At 33.5% G+C, this 23,096-nt stretch overlaps 1 protein-coding gene across 2 annotated transcripts in view; it reads left to right on the forward strand.

Moving 5' to 3' along the window:
- Positions 1-16,773: 16,773 nt before the first annotated feature.
- The window catches only part of LOC141406544 (uncharacterized), a 191,139-nt gene continuing 184,816 nt past the window's right edge, over positions 16,774-23,096 (forward strand). For both annotated transcript variants that reach the window (XM_073992190.1, XM_073992200.1), the window contains exon 1: positions 16,774-18,339. The gene's annotated coding sequence lies outside the window, so the exon portion shown is untranslated. The remainder of the gene's footprint in view (positions 18,340-23,096) is intronic.

Raw genomic sequence — 23,096 nt, forward strand, 5'->3', positions numbered from 1 at the left:
AAGTTATATGACTTGAAAACATTTACTTGATAACCAGGTCAAAAGATAATAGAATTTGTCCCCTTTGTCCCTTTGGAATGTCTGTGGAGCAATTATTTATATATGTAAAAGGTGTTTTATAATATATATATATATACATATATATATATATATATATATATATATATATACATATATATATATATATATATATATATATATATATATATATATATATATATATATATATATATATATATATATATATATTATGGACAGAAATGGTAATGATGCATGAGGTCGAGATATTTATCAGATCCAAGAATTAAACATCAAAAAATTTCAACGGTGGCAAAATACACCTCAGTAATGTTGGCAACATTTCCTGAGTATTTTAGCCATGTATAACTTCTCTACAAGTGGTGTCTTAGGACACGCCGTTCGGACTAGGCGATAAACTGTTGGCCCCATATCATTGATATGAGAGAAGTCTCCATTGTCCCGTATGGGATGTTTGTGGAACAATTATTACTATTAAGAACTAAACGGACATGTCAAAATTGCACTATGTACACACCAGGAGTGTCGCATAACAGGGTGCTTTGGCATAATACCGCTTCTAAACATATGTATAACCACGTAAAACTATTAATTGTTTGCAAATATGTTTATGTTCTTATCGGACTCGATCAGGTTAAATAATCTAAATTCATATAGGAGGTTCCGGGACTCTAATCAGGACAATTATCCTTAGAGCACAGGATTCCAAAGGATATATAGTCGAATAACCCAATGGTATGTTAATGGGCAATTTTGATGTAAGCGACAATTCGCTGTCACCTAAAAATGTAAACAAAACAAAAAGGGCGCTTACATCAAAATTGTTTTTGCTATAATTTTGTAACGGTACATGGCATAGTTCTAAAAATTTGGGAAATGGTGTATTGGAATATTCTTCATCGATTTCCGTAAAAAAACGAAAATCGAAAAAATGTCGCTTGCATCATTTTCGCGGGAAGGGCTCAATATATATAATACAACAAATTTCATTCACTGGCATTCGCGTTCGAATATTGTTTTTCTTAAAGTACATACTCCGAGGTAATTACTGCGAAAATTTCGACTGCTACTATTTGCATTTTATTTTGAAGTACAAAGGCCTTCAGTTCCGGTATCATTATATGGGGACCATTCCAAAACTTAAACCTATGCCTACAATTTTTGATCGAGAAGTTTGTTTACCACTGGGAACCCTAAATGTCTAAATATAAATGTGGATTTATTAGAAAAAACAAACCCAATGTACCATAATTGTAGAACATTCTTCCAAACATTTGTTTGTAATTTAAAAAACTAAGAAACAATTGTATACTGGGAAATTTGGAAAAATGTTTATATTTTTAAACAAACACAATTATAAAATGTGTATGTATTCGGTGCCGAGGGCTGATCTATGTCCTCAATTTTTGTTGGAGATTTTTTTTTTTTTTTTTTTTTTTTGAATTCCTTATGTCAATATACGGCTAATTCAGTCAGAAAATGTAGCTAAACCATTCAAAACACACAAAATCGGGCGGTACCTTTATATAGGATCTACGTCAACATGTGGACCTATTATGACCTACGGTCATAAGAAACATATGTTCAAAATTTCGATCGTCTAGTTTAAAAAGTTATTATTAAAGTTTAAAAGTTATTAAAATTTCCCCACTAGATCTGGATTTCGCCCTCCTTCTTTTTGTACCATGGTCAAGACTACTTCTACGAAAACATATTTTTAGGTTTTCTGTCTTTTGAGAACCCAAAGTGAAAATTACAACAAAATCGAAAATCTGCAAAAAAAAATTGAAAGTAAAATCAGTATACAAACATAATGCCCAATACAATCGAACTTGTGAATAACACCGTCCCTATAACGAATGTAGGGACCACAAATGTGAATGTTAACACAAAATCGTCTCCTTGTAATGAAGATTCTTTATAACGTATTAATTTTTTGTCCAAACAACTACAACATAGAAATGTTTGACTGTGCGTAAATTGTCATTTTATATCAAATTCAGCGTAGCTGAAACATCAAAATGTTTAAATCTTTTTTATGTGTACTATGATATAATTAATATGAATATGAAAGCAATAATGTAAAATTACATCCAATTCAGTAGCAAAAATATCCTGAAACCCTCACAATACATACAGTGCTGCTAAAAAATATTTGCAACTGGAATGAATAGTTCATATTTTATATAGTTCTGAGGCAGTTTGTGGATTTGAAATGCAAATATTTATGTAGATTGTTTGTTTATTGGGTACCTTTACAGATTTAAAAATTATTTAAAAAAAATTGCACATATTTTACAAAAATTTACAAAACAAAACTCTAACTCACTTTTGGTTCTGCTCAAAACATTTGCAAGTGAGAAAAATTGATTTAAAATCTAAAGAAATTAAATTTGTTTTGATAATATATTGTGTGTTAAACACTTTATTTTTTATATGGAGACATCGTAAAGGAAACCAATTAACAAAATAAAAGAATATATCCTTTGGAATCCTGTGCTCTAAGGATAATTGTCCTGATTAGAGTCCCGGAACCTCCTATATGAATTTAGATTATTTAACCTGATCGAGTCCGATAAGAACATAAACATATTTGCAAACAATTAATAGTTTTACGTGGTTATACATATGTTTAGAAGCGGTATTATGCCAAAGCACCCTGTTATGCGACACTCCTGGTGTGTACATAGTGCAATTTTGACATGTCCGTTTAGTTCTTAATAGTAATAATTGTTCCACAAACATCCCATACGGGACAATGGAGACTTCTCTCATATCAATGATATGGGGCCAACAGTTTATCGCCTAGTCCGAACGGCGTGTCCTAAGACACCACTTGTAGAGAAGTTATACATGGCTAAAATACTCAGGAAATGTTGCCAACATTACTGAGGTGTATTTTGCCACCGTTGAAATTTTTTGATGTTTAATTCTTGGATCTGATAAATATCTCGACCTCATGCATCATTACCATTTCTGTCCATAAATATATATATATATATATATATATATATATACATATATATATATATATATATATATATATATATATATATATATATATATATATATATATATTTATGGACAGAAATGGTAATGATGCATGAGGTCGAGATATTTATCAGATCCAAGAATTAAACATCAAAAAATTTCAACGGTGGCAAAATACACCTCAGTAATGTTGGCAACATTTCCTGAGTATTTTAGCCATGTATAACTTCTCTACAAGTGGTGTCTTAGGACACGCCGTTCGGACTAGGCGATAAACTGTTGGCCCCATATCATTGATATGAGAGAAGTCTCCATTGTCCCGTATGGGATGTTTGTGGAACAATTATTACTATTAAGAACTAAACGGACATGTCAAAATTGCACTATGTACACACCAGGAGTGTCGCATAACAGGGTGCTTTGGCATAATACCGCTTCTAAACATATGTATAACCACGTAAAACTATTAATTGTTTGCAAATATGTTTATGTTCTTATCGGACTCGATCAGGTTAAATAATCTAAATTCATATAGGAGGTTCCGGGACTCTAATCAGGACAATTATCCTTAGAGCACAGGATTCCAAAGGATATATTCTTTTATTTTGTTAATTGGTTTCCTTTACGATGTCTCCATATAAAAAATAAAGTGTTTAACACACAATATATTATCAAAACAAATTTAATTTCTTTAGATTTTAAATCAATTTTTCTCACTTGCAAATGTTTTGAGCAGAACCAAAAGTGAGTTAGAGTTTTGTTTTGTAAATTTTTGTAAAATATGTGCAATTTTTTTTAAATAATTTTTAAATCTGTAAAGGTACCCAATAAACAAACAATCTACATAAATATTTGCATTTCAAATCCACAAACTGCCTCAGAACTATATAAAATATGAACTATTCATTCCAGTTGCAAATATTTTTTAGCAGCACTGTATGTATTGTGAGGGTTTCAGGATATTTTTGCTACTGAATTGGATGTAATTTTACATTATTGCTTTCATATTCATATTAATTATATCATAGTACACATAAAAAAGATTTAAACATTTTGATGTTTCAGCTACGCTGAATTTGATATAAAATGACAATTTACGCACAGTCAAACATTTCTATGTTGTAGTTGTTTGGACAAAAAATTAATACGTTATAAAGAATCTTCATTACAAGGAGACGATTTTGTGTTAACATTCACATTTGTGGTCCCTACATTCGTTATAGGGACGGTGTTATTCACAAGTTCGATTGTATTGGGCATTATGTTTGTATACTGATTTTACTTTCAATTTTTTTTTGCAGATTTTCGATTTTGTTGTAATTTTCACTTTGGGTTCTCAAAAGACAGAAAACCTAAAAATATGTTTTCGTAGAAGTAGTCTTGACCATGGTACAAAAAGAAGGAGGGCGAAATCCAGATCTAGTGGGGAAATTTTAATAACTTTTAAACTTTAATAATAACTTTTTAAACTAGACGATCGAAATTTTGAACATATGTTTCTTATGACCGTAGGTCATAATAGGTCCACATGTTGACGTAGATCCTATATAAAGGTACCGCCCGATTTTGTGTGTTTTGAATGGTTTAGCTACATTTTCTGACTGAATTAGCCGTATATTGACATAAGGAATTCAAAAAAAAAAAAAAAAAAAAAAATCTCCAACAAAAATTGAGGACATAGATCAGCCCTCGGCACCGAATACATACACATTTTATAATTGTGTTTGTTTAAAAATATAAACATTTTTCCAAATTTCCCAGTATACAATTGTTTCTTAGTTTTTTAAATTACAAACAAATGTTTGGAAGAATGTTCTACAATTATGGTACATTGGGTTTGTTTTTTCTAATAAATCCACATTTATATTTAGACATTTAGGGTTCCCAGTGGTAAACAAACTTCTCGATCAAAAATTGTAGGCATAGGTTTAAGTTTTGGAATGGTCCCCATATAATGATACCGGAACTGAAGGCCTTTGTACTTCAAAATAAAATGCAAATAGTAGCAGTCGAAATTTTCGCAGTAATTACCTCGGAGTATGTACTTTAAGAAAAACAATATTCGAACGCGAATGCCAGTGAATGAAATTTGTTGTATTATATATATTGAGCCCTTCCCGCGAAAATGATGCAAGCGACATTTTTTCGATTTTCGTTTTTTTACGGAAATCGATGAAGAATATTCCAATACACCATTTCCCAAATTTTTAGAACTATGCCATGTACCGTTACAAAATTATAGCAAAAACAATTTTGATGTAAGCGCCCTTTTTGTTTTGTTTACATTTTTAGGTGACAGCGAATTGTCGCTTACATCAAAATTGCCCATTAACATACCATTGGGTTATTCGACTATATTACAAGAAATACGCTTTAATCTTATAATTCGTCGAATAAATACTTTCTATAAAATTAACTTGCTTTGTTTTTAAATTATAGATATGAATTACTCTAAAAATAATTTGTTTCAAATAATGTAACCGCCACTTCTTGATGTAGTAGACTGATTGCGTGACAGCGAAAAAGATGTAAGCGACACAAATTACCGTTATATTGAAGATATTCCACAAATTATTTATTTTTTAGCAAATAGGATTTAGTAACGGAACTATACAAAAATTTAATAAAAAAAATTTGGGTAGATCAAAAGATAATCAATAAAAACCGTCTCCTGTAAAATTTGCTTTTTGTCGCTTACACCTTTTTCGCGGGAAGGGCTCGATATGTTATTTTCGGTAAGGTATTTGTAATGTATCTTTCATATTGATTCTGCTGTATCTTACATTTTTTTGAATTGGTTTTTATAAAAAATTTAAAACCATTCGCTTGATAACGAAAAGCTTTGTATATCAGTGTTTCCATTATGTTAATTTTTAATACTTTTTAAAAACAAGTAAGAACAGACTATAGTCGGACGGGGCCGACCATGTGATACCCTATACCACTATCCCTGTGCACTAGCTTTCCGGGCTAGCTGTTATAAGATGTGCATTAGAAATTTTACCAATTTTCACACAAAAGTTTTGATCAATTTAACCCGCTAAATATTATCCGATCATACCGTTGACTTGCACGCTACTTCTTCATCTCAAACCAAAACTACGTTTAAAATTTCGCGCCGATCGGACTATTATTGCGACCTACAGAGCGGCTACAAAATCGAGCAAAAATTTTGTTTTTGGTCCATTTCATCCCTTTAACATTTCACGATCATCGCCAAAAACTAATCAGTTCTATTCTGGTCCAAACCCGACCTCCATACTAAATTTCGTGACAATCGGTCCATAATTGCGGCCTCTAGCTTGATTACAATTTTTAATGGACGGACAGACGGACGGACGGACGGACGGACACACATCGCTAAATCGCTTTATCTCGTCGAGATATGAAGTTTGGTATACCACATGAGGGGTCTACGACGAATATTTCGCGGCGTTACATGAATTTTTGGGAAAACAAACTTATTATACCCTTTTCCACATTGTGGTATAGGGTATAAATATGTTCCTTGTGGCAATCCCAAAAAATTTTCAATATACAGACAAATATTGAAAACAATTTTCAAAAAAAGTCAAAATACATTTTAGAAAGATGATGATATTTGACCCGCATGGCGTATTTTTACATGTATGAGTATCTAAAAATTTCTCTAGATCAATTTCCCATCATATGCATGCGTTTTTAGCGGTAACAAACAGAAAAATTTCAGCTCAAAACGTTGGGTCTCTTTCTATCGTCTTTTTCAGACGTTTTCGTTTGTATTTTTTTTTTTTTGTTATGAAAACCAAACATCCAGGCCTATAGAAGGTCGACCATTCAGTGTTATGTTAACAACTTTTGACACTAAACATAATAGATTTTATATTATTGTGATTTGAGTTTCTTTGTATTTTAAATGACAATAATGTGTTTGACAGCAAACATAACAATCAGGTAGGCTTAGTGTCAAACTGTATAAACTGTGCCAACTGTGCCAAATAAATGAGGGAAATCAAAAGTTTCTTTTGGTTTTCACACACATACAAAGAGCATTGGATACAAAAACCGAAATGTGTTTTTGTGTGTGACAAACACGAACGAATCGGAAATTTTGAGTTACAAAAACAGGGGGTATGTATTTATGTATTATTATGTATTTCTCTGGAATTTTTTATGTACCTATGTGTCTGTTGTTGCTTTTGCTTTTTTTCTATGCCTTTCAATAAACCACCACCATGTATAAATGTGTGTATATGTTTGAGATAGCCAGTGAGCGTTTACTGAGAGCAAGTGAGCATACATTTCAATGTGTTTCACATTAAAATTTACGCTCCCTTGCTCTCAGAAAACGCACACTGGTGCATGTGTTTGTTTTTTTTTGTGGCTTATGGGTTTGTAATTATATTATATCTAAACATATATTTGTTTGCACCCAAACATAAATTTATTTGCACGCAAACAAATATTTGTTTGCACCCAAACATAAATTTGTTTGCAGGACCCAAACATATATTATGTTTGGGACTGATAGCAAACAAATATATGTATGTTTGGTGCAAAATATAATAAGTAATCAATCCTACACTCCAACAGCATTGATATTTCAAAATTTTAGAATTCCATATTTAGTACCTTTTAAGTACGAATTTTCAAAAATACCAACACTCAAATCTTGATTACAAATGTCAGGTTCCCAGCTCTATCCATTCATCCAAAATAAAATGTTGCCCACCACCAGTTAAAAAAATATTTTTTCTCTGCGTGTATATAAATATAGCTTTATTCCATACATCATATCATTTGAAAGTTCTTTGTGCGTAACCTTTTTAATACTTAAATGGAATTAACAGGAAATCATTTTACTACTGGAAATCATTTTCGAAAAAAGGTCAAAAGTCTCAACCCCAATGTGTTTTGTTCATGAAATAGAGGAAATCGTATGAGAGCTATATCCAAATCTGAATCCGAATCGAACAGTAAATGCGACACTCGAAAGAAGTTGACAGAAAGCTTTAGCTAACCTTTCTAAAAAAACCATGATTATACCGATTTTTGTCGGTAACTCGAAAAATGAGTTACAGAATTGCACTAAGTCGAAGAAGTTGATATATGTATGCATATGATGCCATAAAAACTTAAAATACATCCGAAAAGCATTTGTAGTTTATGAGTAAAAAAATGATGAGGCAAGTGTATAACTTCCAAAATGAAACTGAAAAAATATACCCAAAAACGTTTTTCATCTTCCTTAAAAATAAATTTTTTTTTAAGGGCTTCTGTTATTTTCGGATATTAGTACTATTAATTTATGTTGAGTTTCACTAATCTTGGAAGCGTTCGGGCAATCTCCAGTTTACTATAAAATATTTAGCTGCCCCTATCTGCCACCCTATATTAAACATTTTTGCATGGAGGTATTTTGTTCACTAAAAAATCAAAATGCAAAAATTGTCGAAATACCAAAAATTGGATCTACCTCCAATAAATATTTTTTTTACTTCTTGGCTCGTCATAAAGTCGAGGCGGTAACTCGATTAAAACTTTGCACTCCTTTCCATACAAACAGGACCACTGTGCACTGGGAATCCCAAATACTTAATGTTAGTGAATTCTGTCAAATCTGAAAATACATTAAATTGTGCGGTATCGTTATACTGGGGTTATGCCACAAAGTGGGCCTATATGAGCGATTTCCTATGCTCGCGAGCATACGAAAAGCGAACCTAAGTATGCGTATACCCAGAGAAAAAATGACACCAACACCATTTGTGATCATAATGAGCACGCCTTTGTCAATTTGACAATGAGATGTTGTTAACGGTTTCTAGAATTGGCAACGTACCGTAGTCCAAGTGAGCAGGTTTGTGGTCGAAATATTAACAATTGAGCACGCATGTACTCATATTGACACCATTAGTGGTCAGATTAAAAAAAATGACAACAGCCGTGGTCAAAAAATATTGAACACGCCTGTGCTCATTTTGACACCATACGGCGTTGATTTTGAATCTACTTTTTTCCCTCTGTGTATGGTATAAACCAGGGCTCCCCAACCACTACAACCAAATGTAATACTAATGTTGGTCATGTTGGGTTTTTCCACTCACCATCACTGGACTAAGTTAGGTTGAAAAAAAGGGAGAGGAATCGCCGCATGTCCTGGTGAGTATACACGAAAGCCGGGTTAGGCCTGTTGTGCGCTCTAGACTAGAATTTTGAAGAAAGGGACGCTATATACTTTTACTTAAGGAATTCTGTGTCCATAACAAAATCCCTTAATTGTTTTATTTCCTTTACCATTACTTGATTGAGATCTGAAATGGCGTCGTTCCCTAAAAACTGGGATCTGATATTTGGAAAGCGGACATTGGCTCCCAGTTAAAATAGGCTATAAATTTAGTTGGATTTCGGAAGGGGCGGGGTAATTCCCCTATAACCTATATCTTTAAAAATGCTATATATTTATAAATAAAAATCAAATGTCGTTCGTTGGTAATGGCATCAGTTGAGAACGACTGGACCGATTTTGATAATTTATGTAAAATATTCGCCATAACCCGACTTAGGTTTTTTTTAGAAAATTTGACAGTTCATTTTTACGCCCACTTTTTTCAATTTTAAATTTTTATCTTTTCTACAAAAACTACTGAACCGATTTTTCTAAATTGTCAGGGAATGTACAGGGATGACTGCCGGTTAAAATTGTATACAAATTTTGTTGAATTTTTGAGGGGGCGGGGTACTTCTCCTATACCCTATTTGAAATTAATTTGCGAGACAATTGTGGTTGTGTCTTACGTACTTATTTGGTACCCAAAGACTTGACAACGCCCACTTTTTAAAATATGTTGCATCTACAAAACTACGAAACCGATTTTACTGAAAATTTCAGGGATGTACAGGGATGGCTCCCGGTGAAAATAGGCTGCATAGTTTGTTTGATATTAACAAACGCTACATGTTCAATAATAACGAATGTATCGGTTTGAAAATTTACGTATTAATCTAAAATCTAGGTACTTCTTTTGGGCCTAAAGGCCTGACCACGTCTACTTTTTCAAATATGTTATATCTCCAAAATACTGAACCGATTTCCATGAAATTTGCAGGAAATGCTCAAGGTCTGCGGTGGCAATGTGTGCTTTATGAATTTCAGAGGAGGTGGGGTACCTTCCCACGCATTTCTTTCAAAAGCTATATGTATATGCCAAACTTATGATTATATCAGTTTCAGCATTAATTTTGACAGACAATGGGGTTGTGTCTCCGACCTCAGGTACATATTTGGAGGCAAAATACCGGACCACGCTCATAATTTCATGAAATTTTCAGGAATGACCCGCGGTTCTAATTGCTATATATTTGTTGATGAATTTTGGAGGCCTGTTGATTTATAATCGCTATATTTGCTAAACATATGAATGCATCGGCTTGCAAATTAATTTTCGAAACAACGGTGGTTGCGCCCCCGATCAAATGTTCTTTTTTGGCGCCCGAAGACCGACCACGGCGAGTTTTTAAGTATGTTATATCTCTTCAAAGGTGGTACTGTATATCCCCTATTAATAAAAACGACATATTTACGAATTTCCTTAAACGGTGAAGTTCAGCGGTCCATGACCATGAAAAACTAAAAACATATATGTACGTCTCAATAAGCGGGAGAATTTGACTTAACCACTTTTTTAACTTTTATTATTAGATCGCTTTAGGGCGATAATAAATTCTAAACAGCACCAAAATCCGACAAAGTCCGTAAGAGAAAAGAAAGGTTACAGAAAAAATCTGTTGATAAATTTAAAATTCTTAATGAATAAATTGGTTTAACAATGGACCCGAAGATATGAGGTAGAAAATAAATTTTTTGAGTTGTAAAGCATAAACTCTATAAAAAGTTGTAATTAAAACGCAATACGACGGGTCAGCAACGCGGACCTGGGTCTGTTAGTTCTTAATAAAATTTACTTTGCAACGAGTCCTTTCATTTTAAGCAACACGAAAATAATAATAAAAAAGCATCCGAATAAGCACGATTACGGAATGATAATGAGCCGTGCTCGATTCGAGCACATCGGTGCTCAAGTTGAGCACGGTCGTTGTCAGCTACTAACCAGTAAGGAAAGGATCAAAGTCGGGCGGGGCCGACTATATGATACCCTACACCACTGTGAATATGTAAAATATAAATCGGAGCCATATCCAGATCTTAAAGGATTTCGAAATAATTTGGCACATTTATTTCCAGACCGAATTCAGCCACACATTCAAAATATCATTGAATTATATAGCGTGTTTGGTGCAGCAAATACGCGAAATCGGCCGAAAAGATATATGGGAGCTATATCCCAATCTGAACCGATTTTGACACATTTATTTCTAGACCGAATTCAGTCACACATTATAAATTTCATTGAAATCGGACATATATAGCGTGTTTCGTGCACCAAATGCCTTAAATCGAAGATATATATGGAGGATATATCGAAATCTGGTCCTTTGGCCAAAAAAACTATCTTCCCAATTTTCACGCGAGTCGGACAATAAATGCGACCTGTACTTTGTTTACAAAAATACATGGACAGACGGACATGCGTAAATCGACTCAAAAAGTGAGTCCCTAAAAGGAACCATGGGTCTATCTCGTTTCCTTTTGCATGTTACAAACTAATGCAAAAAGACATAATACCCCTTACCACAAGGTGGTGTAGGGTATAAAAAGCGTAAAATCTCCTACCTTGGACACAAACTAAGAAATGACAAATACAAGATACTACAAACAATCCTTAATCCTTAAGAGGTAGAAAAGAAACAACCTGACTCAAAAATATCCAGACATGGACTGGCTTTAATGATGAGTACACTCTGTTACAAGCCGCTACGAACAGAGAGCTGAACATCATTGTGTAACAACAAATATTTATAAATATATATTTAAGATCAACGATGGTATAATTTCATTACCTGTAATTTAGACCAAAAATACCTCGACTCCGACTCCAGGCCAGTTTTTTTCACGACTGTGGCTCCGACTCCGAGTCGACTCCGAGGGTAAATTCCTATACCACTAAAATGAGTAAAATGTGGACAAATGTTTAACTTTTTCCTATATTTGGGCCCATATAGGCTAATCTGTTTGTTTATTCTTTCGAATGTTCACTAATACTCTACTACAGAACATAAATATTAAGTAATATTCATATTTATATTATTTCTACTGAATCTTATATTGAAAAATAGCAACAAACTACAACTTAGAAAGTTTTAGTCAGTTGTACCTTTTTTTCCGAGTACATTCCGGAAGGAAATTTTCCCCGTGCGAAAATCCTTACGCCTTCAAAATATGTGAACATGAAGGGCAATACAAATCAAAAAACTGCATGCCTTCAAAATTATAAGCAATAAAATGGATGTAAGCCAAAATTTTACAGTGCTTCTAGAGCCTTAATGATGACCCCCAGTTGAAAAGCCATTTTTCGTGAAACTTACGAAACTACGAATAATTTTTTGGTAGATTTTTTCTTCATTTGAAAGAGTATAACTTAATATGCTTTCTGAATTTTTTGTTGAAAAATATATGGTAAAAACCAAAAATGTTTTACAATCGATGAATCCGAGTTTCACCCATTTAGAATTCGCGAACTGTTAACATATTCTAAATAGTATGACTGAAGTTCTTTAAAATCAAGTATTGTAGGAGGGATCCCATAATGTCGACCATTAAAATTAATTTTCGTGGAAGCTGTGTTGGCATCAATGTAGTACAATGCGTAAAAATGGTTGAAGCCAACAAGTTTTTTATGTTCCCTTCCGATTTCTGGCTTAACCTTATATTTTATAGACCTATGCCCAAAGAAATCATCACAGAATACTCCCTGGGCAACATTATACTAATGTATGATTTTCCGAATTATCCACTGCATCCACCTGAAATTTATGCTGACATTTTGAAGCCGGAATTTCTGGGTTTTTTTGAATTTTTTAATGATCTGGACGCGCAACGAGATAATATTCCAAGCTCATTATAGGATAATAGAACTCGTGATTTTATGTCGTTTAATGTATATCTCATAAGTGTGCTCCTAACAGCATCCTCGTAATTGGAGTGAATTTTGATGCGTGAATTTTCATTAAATTTTTTTTTGCGTTTAATTTAGTTTAGTTTTTTTTACGCGACGGATCTGAATGAGCCCTTCCGCGATCGAATCCATCCACTAAAATCGAGGATATAGATACCTTGGAAATAAGAAAATCAGCAAAAATATATTTTGACAAATCCGCGTAATAAACCGCGATTTTCTTTAAAATTTTTTCATAAATGGAATCCTTTATACGCGATTATAATATTTGCGAAAACGCGTGTCATAAATTACAGAGATACGCGAGTAATATGGGTCTTTTCGCAAAATAGAATGTGAAGGCACATCCGCGGCTCTTGAAGAATCTCTTTGAAATATGTGTATGTTGACGTATTTTTGAAGGTCGCTAATGAAACCGGATGCGCATCAAAATCGTATGCACATCGCTCGACTTTTACCCACTTTAAGGTTTTTTGCATTGTGTGATGAAACTGGCGACACACTTTGGCCGCTGAGTGCAACATCGAAATATGCATAGATATTGAAAGAGATTGATTCGCTGTATCCAAAATCGGATGCGCATTAACCGAATTTAACTAATTCGCGAATAACAGGCTTTTTAATTTTCATATTTTTTGAATGGTTGTAATTTCAATATTATTTCCTATCCTTATAAGTTATCACAGTAAGCAGTTAAACTCTCGCGATGGTAAACCATATTTCTTGATGAGGTTTTAGCAGCATGCATTAATTATTGTATGAGATTTTAGCGAAATAGTTGGAGAACTCCCAAATATTTTTTCTAATTTTTCTTATCGAACCAAAAATTATAATTTATTATAATTTCTCTTTTGTTGTTGCTATATTATGCAATTTATAAAGCTAATGTTTATAATTTTGGTTTTATATTTTTTTACGCGTTGTCTAGATTCTGTGCGTATTTTTAATTTATTTTTTAGAGGTTTATACGGACTCTGAGGTAGTATAATTTAGATTTACTTCCAGATTTTTTAATTTTTTTTTATTTTCCGCGAAAATAAAAACAAATGTTAGAAATTATGGAGCATCCACGGATGGATGTCAAATGCTGTTACTGATATATGCATATATTTTCTCAATACAACAAATAAGAAATTTTAAAATATTTTCTCTTTATATGAGAATAAAAACCGCTATTACTTTTGCGCGCATCTGCCAATTTTGTGAACGTGAACCAGAATTTGTATCTTAATCTTTATACCAAAAATCGTAGATGTGCTCGCAAAATATTTTTTTAAATTTTTTTCAAATAGAATTGTAAAGGAAATTTGGTTTTTACCATATGCTAAATTGTTTGACAAACCGCCGTCTAGGAAAACCTGTTTTTATTAAAACGTTTTGTGGTGCCAACTCTAGCTCGAAAACTAATAAACCGTTTGTCATATATGTTGTGGGCTTATCAAGGACATACAAATCTAGTCCCATAACAAGTTTAAGATTTTACTGAAATGGTGGACAGAAAAAGTCAACATTTAAATTTCTGGTTTAAAAAACTGACGTTTTTGATCATAAAGCGGACAGAAAATTTAAAAAAATAAATTCGATCAAAGAGTTTCTAGGTTTTGATGTCCGTACTAGATTTTTATGGAATCATCTTATAATAAAAATTTTATCTAATCTTATGTAAAACCTCTTCAAAATATGTACAGGAATATCAGGTTGTAAATAAATCATAATCATAATAACCATCCGAATTTCATACATACATAATAACTTATCCGAAATGTAGCGAAATACGTAAACATACGGATTATTGGAGAAAAGAACGGGTAAATCTTATAGAGGACAATGAAAACGTGACAATATCGATTTTTTGGAACCTACATAAAATTCTCGGAGGAACATTTTTCTAGAATTTTTTCATGTATAAAATCCCGTCTTGTTTTCTTTATCAGTTCAAGAATAAAACGGGCATGGAAGGGACTGAACTATAAGGTTCTACAAAAAGATTCCTCATTATATTTAACTGAAAACATTTCATTTCAAAATGATGAAACAATATCGCCAAACAAAGCTATAAAGCATTTTTTAGGCGTTATTGAGGGTCAATAAAAAATCATTATGTCATAACTCAGAAATATTAGCAATGGGATCCCTTGGGTTACTTAATATAATCAATATTGGCTTTCATTCCCAAAGGAAATTTTTCACCCCTAGACCTAAACTTCCATTTGGTTTTACCGTGTAATCAGTAGTATATACGAAGAGACCACAATGTCTTTCGACGGAGTCCAACAGGTCCTTTAATAGAAGACTAGGATGATTTCTCACAAAAGACAAGATGAAAAAGCCAGTAGAACTTTGTGCGGAGACCAGTAGGTCTTCCGACAGAAGACTTGTATGACTTATGTATACGCCTTTTTTCATATGTAATTCGAATTATTTTAATTGTAATTCGAGAATTCTATTTGTAATTCGTAACATTTCATTTGTTATTCGAGAATTCCATTTGTAATTCTAAATATTCCATATGTATTTCGAATTATTCCATTTGTAATTCGAATTATTCCATTTGAAATTTGAATTATTCCATATGTTATTCGAATTATTCCATTTGTAATTCGAATTATTCTATTTGTAATTCGAATTATTCTATTTGTAATTCGATTTATTCCATTTGTAATTTCAAATAAAATAATTCCAATTACAAATGGAATAATTCGAAATACAAATGAAATAATTCGAATTACAAATGGAATAATTCGAATTTCAAATGGAATAATTCGAATTACAAATGGAATGATTTGAATTTCAAATAGAATAATTCGAATTACAAATAGAATAATTCGAATTACAAATAGAATAATTCGAATTACAAATGGAATAATTCGAATTACAAATTGAATGTTACGAATTACAAATAGAATTCTCGAATTACAAATGAAATGTTACGAAGTACAACTAAACAGATTCGAATTACATCTGAAAAAGGTGTAGAAGACGTAAAATGTTCAATTAGATCAATTGGATCAATTGGATCAATTGGATTGGATCAATTGGACCAAAAAATATTTTCCACATGAATTTTGTAATCAAAAAAGGTTTGAAAAAGTCTAGACTTCAAAGGATAGTAAATATCCTGTGAATTGTCCTCTAACTACCGTTCGCTTATATGTTTTCTTATAGATTTCTTTTGGAAAAATTTGTTGTGCCGAATTTAGTGTTATATTTCTATAATGTAGAAAAAATTGCCCGGAGTCGGAGTCAAGTTATTTTTTCGACTCATACACCGACTCCAGCAAAATTGCTCGACTCCGACTCCGAAACCCTGAGTCAGACACATCTTTTGCGCGAAACTGTGGTCGATGGACCATGTCAAATTTTATAACAACACATTTTTGACTTATTTGACTTCAGGATTCCGTTGCCTAACTGGCCACCTTTACTAGAACATGTAACATCCTGTCATATAAGAGATTTTCTTAAAACACTTTTTCACAATTTCCACTAACAATATATTTTCACCACAGCAACTACAAAACCACAAAGAGAGAGAACAATTTACTCAATTTGTTAGCTATGCGACAGGCGCAATGAGAATGTTTTGAGAACAGTTTGAACAACTCTCTTTTTGTTCATTGTGGCACCCAGCAAATGCATGGTGCCTGTATTTTGGGTGAAATGCCGCTGCATAAACTCGAAAACACACAGCACTCAGTTGTATTTTGGTGTCGAGCTACTGGTGGCGCCTTTAGTCAAACGGGCTCCTTGGATACGTTGACATCGTGACGTCGGACACAAAGTAACATTTCCCAAAACAGCATAGCGAGTGCGCTTGTAAATGTGTTGCTATATTTATTGCCTGCATTCAATAAATAACAATGAAAGGCCCATTAAAAGGAGCACAAAGAAATGAAAGATTTATAGTGAAGCATTTTAACTGAAGAAAAAAAAACAAATATTTTGAGGTAGTGGGAAAAGTGTGTTCGTGTGTATAAGTTTACAAGTGGCATAGTAATTCCGAGTAAATCTGTGCCGTTTTGCGTTTTTGTTTTTTGAAACACTGTTACCACAAAGAACAGATGCTGTTGACACGTATCAAGGCCGACGTGAGTACTGTTTTAGCGAATGCGGTGCGCGCGGGCTCGTGACGTCTTGACACTATTTGCAAATTGCACGCTGAAGCGAAAAAAGACCCACTTGTCTCTGCCGTTTTGATAAAAATCTCTAGCAGCCAGCTAGATAGATGAATACGTCCATATGTCTTTTTGAGTGTAAGTAGGTGCGTGTGTCTATGTATGGGTCGATCGCAAGTACGGATGTAATTGTGCGGAATCGCATAAATGCTAAACGTTTTACCCATCAACGGGAAAAAAGAGAGAGAGCTAACGACCTCAAATGTCACGGTTTGTGAACGAAGTGAACAAATAGTGTTGGTGTGGAATGAAAGTGAATCCAACAGTTTTAACTTGTGATTATCACTCAAGTAGTGGATAAAAACCATCAAAGTGTCGTTCTCCCAGCAGCAGTAGTTCGGTGTGTGTTTCATTGTGATTTATTTATTTTTTAAATTTTCTTCCATACCCATACCGAATCAATCAAATGTGAAGGTTGTATTCAGAGTCATGACACCAAAAGTCATGCCGAATTGTAACATAACATACGAATACATAATTTACTCACATAAATACACAATTTGTTACGCAAATATTATCATAGTGACATAAAAAACAGTGAAAATATTTTTCTGTTTATATTTGAATATCTGGAGCATACTTTGGGAGCTACCACGAACGAAGCTACTATGATTACGACGACGTCAACCTCAAAGACAACGACAACACAGTGATAAAAATAATAGCAGTGATGACAATGATGATGATGATGTCGGTTGTAACGATGATGATAAAGTGTTTATACTGCCAATGTTACGAAAATAATAGCTACAAAAACAACGAAAACACAGAACCCAAAGAAGAATTTTCGAGTTGATTATTTGCAAAACAGAATCGATGATAAATTGCCGAAGAGTACACCACGTTAAAAGCAAGAAAATTAACAGTGATAAAATTCAGTGTGAAAGTAAAAATCTACTCTGCATTGCCAAGTGGCTTGCCTGTCTGTCTGTCCAACTGTGACTGATGACCCTATATTCTTTCAACCCACCCACCCGCTGCGCCTCAAGACAACCCTGCATGCTGTGCACAAATGAGGGGTTTCAAACTGGAGTAAAAAAACAGTGAATGAAATACAGCTGATATAATCATTATTCCAAGTAAATTCAAATTAGTTAATATATATTCATGATACGCTAACATACATACAATACCTATATACATGCATACATACAGAACTTGAAAATTCCGATATTCATTTGAATTTGTATTATATTCAGAAAATGATGATTTGACTGGATTTCAAACAATTGAACCAATTGAAAAGATAGACAACAATAGCCAACAACATACTTTCAAATTTTGATTGCTTTTGGCATTTGCATATTTGTAACAAATTGCTAAAAATTTCCTTTAAGTACCCAGCAAAATGTTTGTAGCCAAAGAAGTAGTTAAATCATGAGTGCAAGTGATTCCGGACTACATCTTTTTATGTGAAAGAAGTCATGATTTTTACAAGGGCATGGTGCAGTGAGGATACTGTCTAATTTACTTCTTAAGCACACATTTTGCATTAGTTCTTTGTAGTGAATAAATCACAACAACATATGATTCAACTACTTCTTTGGCTACAAACAAAGATGTAGTTCGAAATCACTTTTATTATTTTTTGTATACAAATTGCTTTTTATGGATGCAAACATATTGCTGTTATTATAATTAACAAGAAACAAATTATGTTCTTTGCCTTTTTAAGTTTTTTTTGCAAAATTTTGAAATTTCTAAAATGTGAAAAATTTATGAAATGGATTCAAATCGGACATTGTCAAAATGTGAAGAACGGACTGCATTTTTCATGACTCTGCGTGGACTGCTTCAAAAAAAGCTATTCAATCACTACTTCACAAGGAACAACTTCAAATAAATTTTGCTGGGTACGAATGTAGTTTTTAAGAAAACAATATATGGTAAAAACCTAATTTCTTTTGCAATTCCATTTGAAAAAATTTTAAATTTTTGTGAGCACATCTATAATTTTTGGTATAGAGGTTAAGGAACAAATTTTGGTTTCAAATTCGTTCGCGTTCACAAAATTGGCCGATGCGCGCAAAAGTTATAGCGGGATTTACTCTCATATAAAGAAAAAATATTTAAAAATGTCTTATTTGTTTTTATGACACCACTGTGAATATGTAAAATATAAATCGGAGCTATATCCAGATCTTAACCGATTTTGATATAATTTGGCACATTTATTTCCAGACCGAATTCAGTAACATATTCCAAATTTCATTGAAATCGGACTTATATATCGTGTTTGGAGCAGAAAATACACGAAATCGGCCGAAAATATAAAGGGTGTTTTTTTAAGCCCGATAGAACTTGAAATTGTAATAAATAACACAAGAAATTAAATTGTAATCAAAATTTTTCTTTTATTCGAAAGATCAATACGTGACATTAACATTTGAAAATGATTTCGGGCATATGGGCACCACGTCTGTTCTTGACGAAGTGCATTCTGGACGTCCAATTTTTGGCCGCTTTTTCGAGCACTGCTGGCCGTATGTCACGAATAACACGAACAATGCTGGCCTCCAAGGCATCAATTGTTGCTGGTTTATCAGCATAAACCAGTGACTTCACGTAGCCCCACAGGAAATAATCGAGAGGTGTCAAATCGCACGACCTTGGAGGCCAACTGACAGGTCCACTTCTCGAAATCAACTTATTGCCAAATTTTGATTTCAATAAGTCGATGGTTGCGTTCGCCGTATGGCACGTAGCGCCATCCTGTTGAAACCACATCTCCTCCGGATCAATGTCATCCATATTTTCAAACAAAAAATCATTGATCATGGTGCGGTAACGATCTCCATTGACTGTAACGCGAGCTCCGGCCTCATTTTTGAAGAAATAAGGTCCGATGATGCCACCAGTGTGAAAACCGCACCATACGGTGTAATGGAGTCTGTAGGGTCTCTTGTGGATTGGTCTTACTCCATATGCGGCAATTTTGCTTATTAACAAACCCGTTAAGCCAAAAATGCGCCTCATCGCTGAACACAATTTTGCGATAAAACAACGACGATTGATTTTCAAAGTAAATTTGGATAATTTCGTAGCGTTGTTCAAGCGTGAGTCTATTCATGATGATTTGTCAGAGTATACTGAAACAAATAAAAAAAAAAGTTTCATCAAAATTTAATTTTTTGTGTTACTTTTTACAATTTAAAGTTCTATCTAGCTTAAAAAAACACCCTTTATATGGGTGCTATATCCAAATCTGAACCGATTCTCACCAAAATAAATAGCGTTCTTCCGACGGCTAAAAAAATGATATTCCCCAATTTTCAGCTGAATCGGTCAACAAATGCGACATGTACGTTGCGAACGGACGGACGGACATGGATAAATCGACTCAGAAAGTGATTTTATGTATATCCCTAGAAGGAGCTATGAGTCTATCTCGCTTCCTTTTGTATGTTACATACAAATGCACTAACACATAATACCCCTTATCACATAGTGGTGTAGGGTATAAAAAGTATATAAAAACTGCAGAGTGCCTAAAATCTAGCGGTACTTTAATATGGAAGCTATACCAAAATTCGGGGCTATATCAAAACGTGGACATATGTACGTCCATAATTCTTGGTGGAGAAGTTTTTTAATAACCCAAAACAAACATTAAAGTAAATTTTTTGAACTCATTAAACTCCAAATGGCAAATTGGAGCCATATTTGGGGAAAATCGTTAAAATACCTAAAATCGGGAGGTACCGTTATATGGGGGCTACAAAAAAACATGGACCTATCTTAACAATTTTAAGTGGCGAAATTTCGTGGCCACTGGGAACCACATATGTAAAATTTCAGCTAGTTCAAGCAAAAAATGTGGCTAAGATCCCTAAAATACCTTAAATCGGGAGGTATCGTTATATGGGGACTATACCGAACCGTGGACCTATCTTGACAATTTTTAGTGGAGCAATTTCGCGGCCATTGAGAACCTCAAATGTAAAATTTCAGCTAGTTTGGGCAAAAAATGTGGCTAAGATCCATAAAATACCTTAAATCGGGAGGTATCGTTATATGGGGACTATACCGAACCGTGGACCTACTATCTTGACAATTTTTAGTGGAGCAATTTCGCGGCCATTGGGAACCTCAAATGTAAAATTTCAGCTGGTTTGGGCAACAAATGCGGCTAAGATCCTTAAAATACCTTAAATCGGGAGGTACCGTTATATGGGGGCTATACCAAAACTTGGACCGATATAGCCCATCTTCGAACTTGATCTTCCGACGGCTAAAAAAATGGTATTCCCCAATTTTCAGCGAAATCGGTCAACAAATGCGACCTGTATGTTGCGAACGGACGGACATGCATAAATCGAAAGTTCAGGTTCAAAACCGGGTTAGAGCCGGGTAAGGTATGAAAGCTTATGGAAATACCTATCACACGGTGTAGTTACATTAACAGTTATATGTGTAATTTGACTCTTAGGTGACGATATCTCAAGGATGGTAGCTTTTTTCAAAAATCACAAAGACAATTCTTTTAGTTAATTCTGAAATCAACTATTTTTACTTCAGACCGTTTTTAATGATCTTTCAGAAAAAATCCATAATTGAAATAATATGGATAGCAATATGTTAACCGGACAAAAGGAAGTGGTTATTCGGAAGGCAATGCAAGACAAATGAAACCCGGATCTAAAGCAGGTCGTCTCGATATTGCTCATTTTTCCAAGAGAAAGAACGAACGGGAATATTCAAAACTTCTAATAGCAAAAAAGATGCACGTAACGAGAATATTGAGGCCTTGATACGAAAACGTGTATATGCTCAAAATTCTCGTCGGTCTAACACAAATATGTTTTTAAAGACAACTACGATTATAATGCAAGTTTGCCGAAAAATGTTCTTATGAACCCGTGGTTTAACATATATAATAGCTTGAGATTGGATAAATTCAACTGATTTTAATGATATTGAAATAGGTCCAGAGAAAAACTCAACTTTTCTGTATTTTCTACTTATGCAAATAAACAGGAGATCCAATAAACTGCAAACATTGGCGTTTGATCTTAGCGGTGTAATCTATTTTAAAACTGATATAAAGATAACTACCCCTCTACCACAGACAATTTTTGGAGATTTTGGAGCAGTGAGTCTTCCTTAGTTGTTCGCACAGAGGCTAAAAGTTAAAAAAAAAAGAAATTTCAGCACCTGCTAGATAAATTGACTTAACACAATAATATAATATTCTGGATCTGATGTTTTAAATATCGTCTAATTGTAGTGCTGATTATTGATTATAATTTTTCATTTATACTAGTTTCTTTACATATATACCAATAAATTGTGGGTTACGTCTTTTGGCATTTCAGAAAAATACAATACCAAAAGACGTAACCCACGCAGCTTCTGAAATTCTGAAAAAAAATTAATTTTTTTCCAAAAATATATTTCTTCTCTGTCATAAAACACGATACTAATAATTTTCGATATTTTATAACACCGTTTTCATTTCATAACGTTTTTAGCTTCTCTGTAAAGTTTTAGTTTTGTGGGTTACGTCTTCCGGCATTTATGGTGACGATATAAGGCTATCAACTTGAAATCAAAAACTACTTTTCTCAAAAGTGTCCGATTTTACTAAGAATTCCCCAACATACCTTGTGGGATCCAAAATGAATATTTCTGAATGACAAACTTAATATACCCTCCATACAATGGTGGAGGGTATAACAAGTAAGAAACGGTTTCAGTCCGAGCATGCCACCCACACCACTACTTTTGGGCATTACCTTTTTAACCATCTTAAAATATAATAAATACTACAAATAAAAAAGAATCGAAAACATAGATCTATGGGTTATAATCTAAATAAAATTATCAGTCATCATGG

The sequence above is a fragment of the Musca autumnalis genome, unplaced genomic scaffold (assembly GCF_047663935.1).
Source record: "Musca autumnalis isolate F117 unplaced genomic scaffold, ASM4766393v1 scaffold_1, whole genome shotgun sequence".
NCBI lineage: Eukaryota > Metazoa > Arthropoda > Insecta > Diptera > Muscidae > Musca > Musca autumnalis.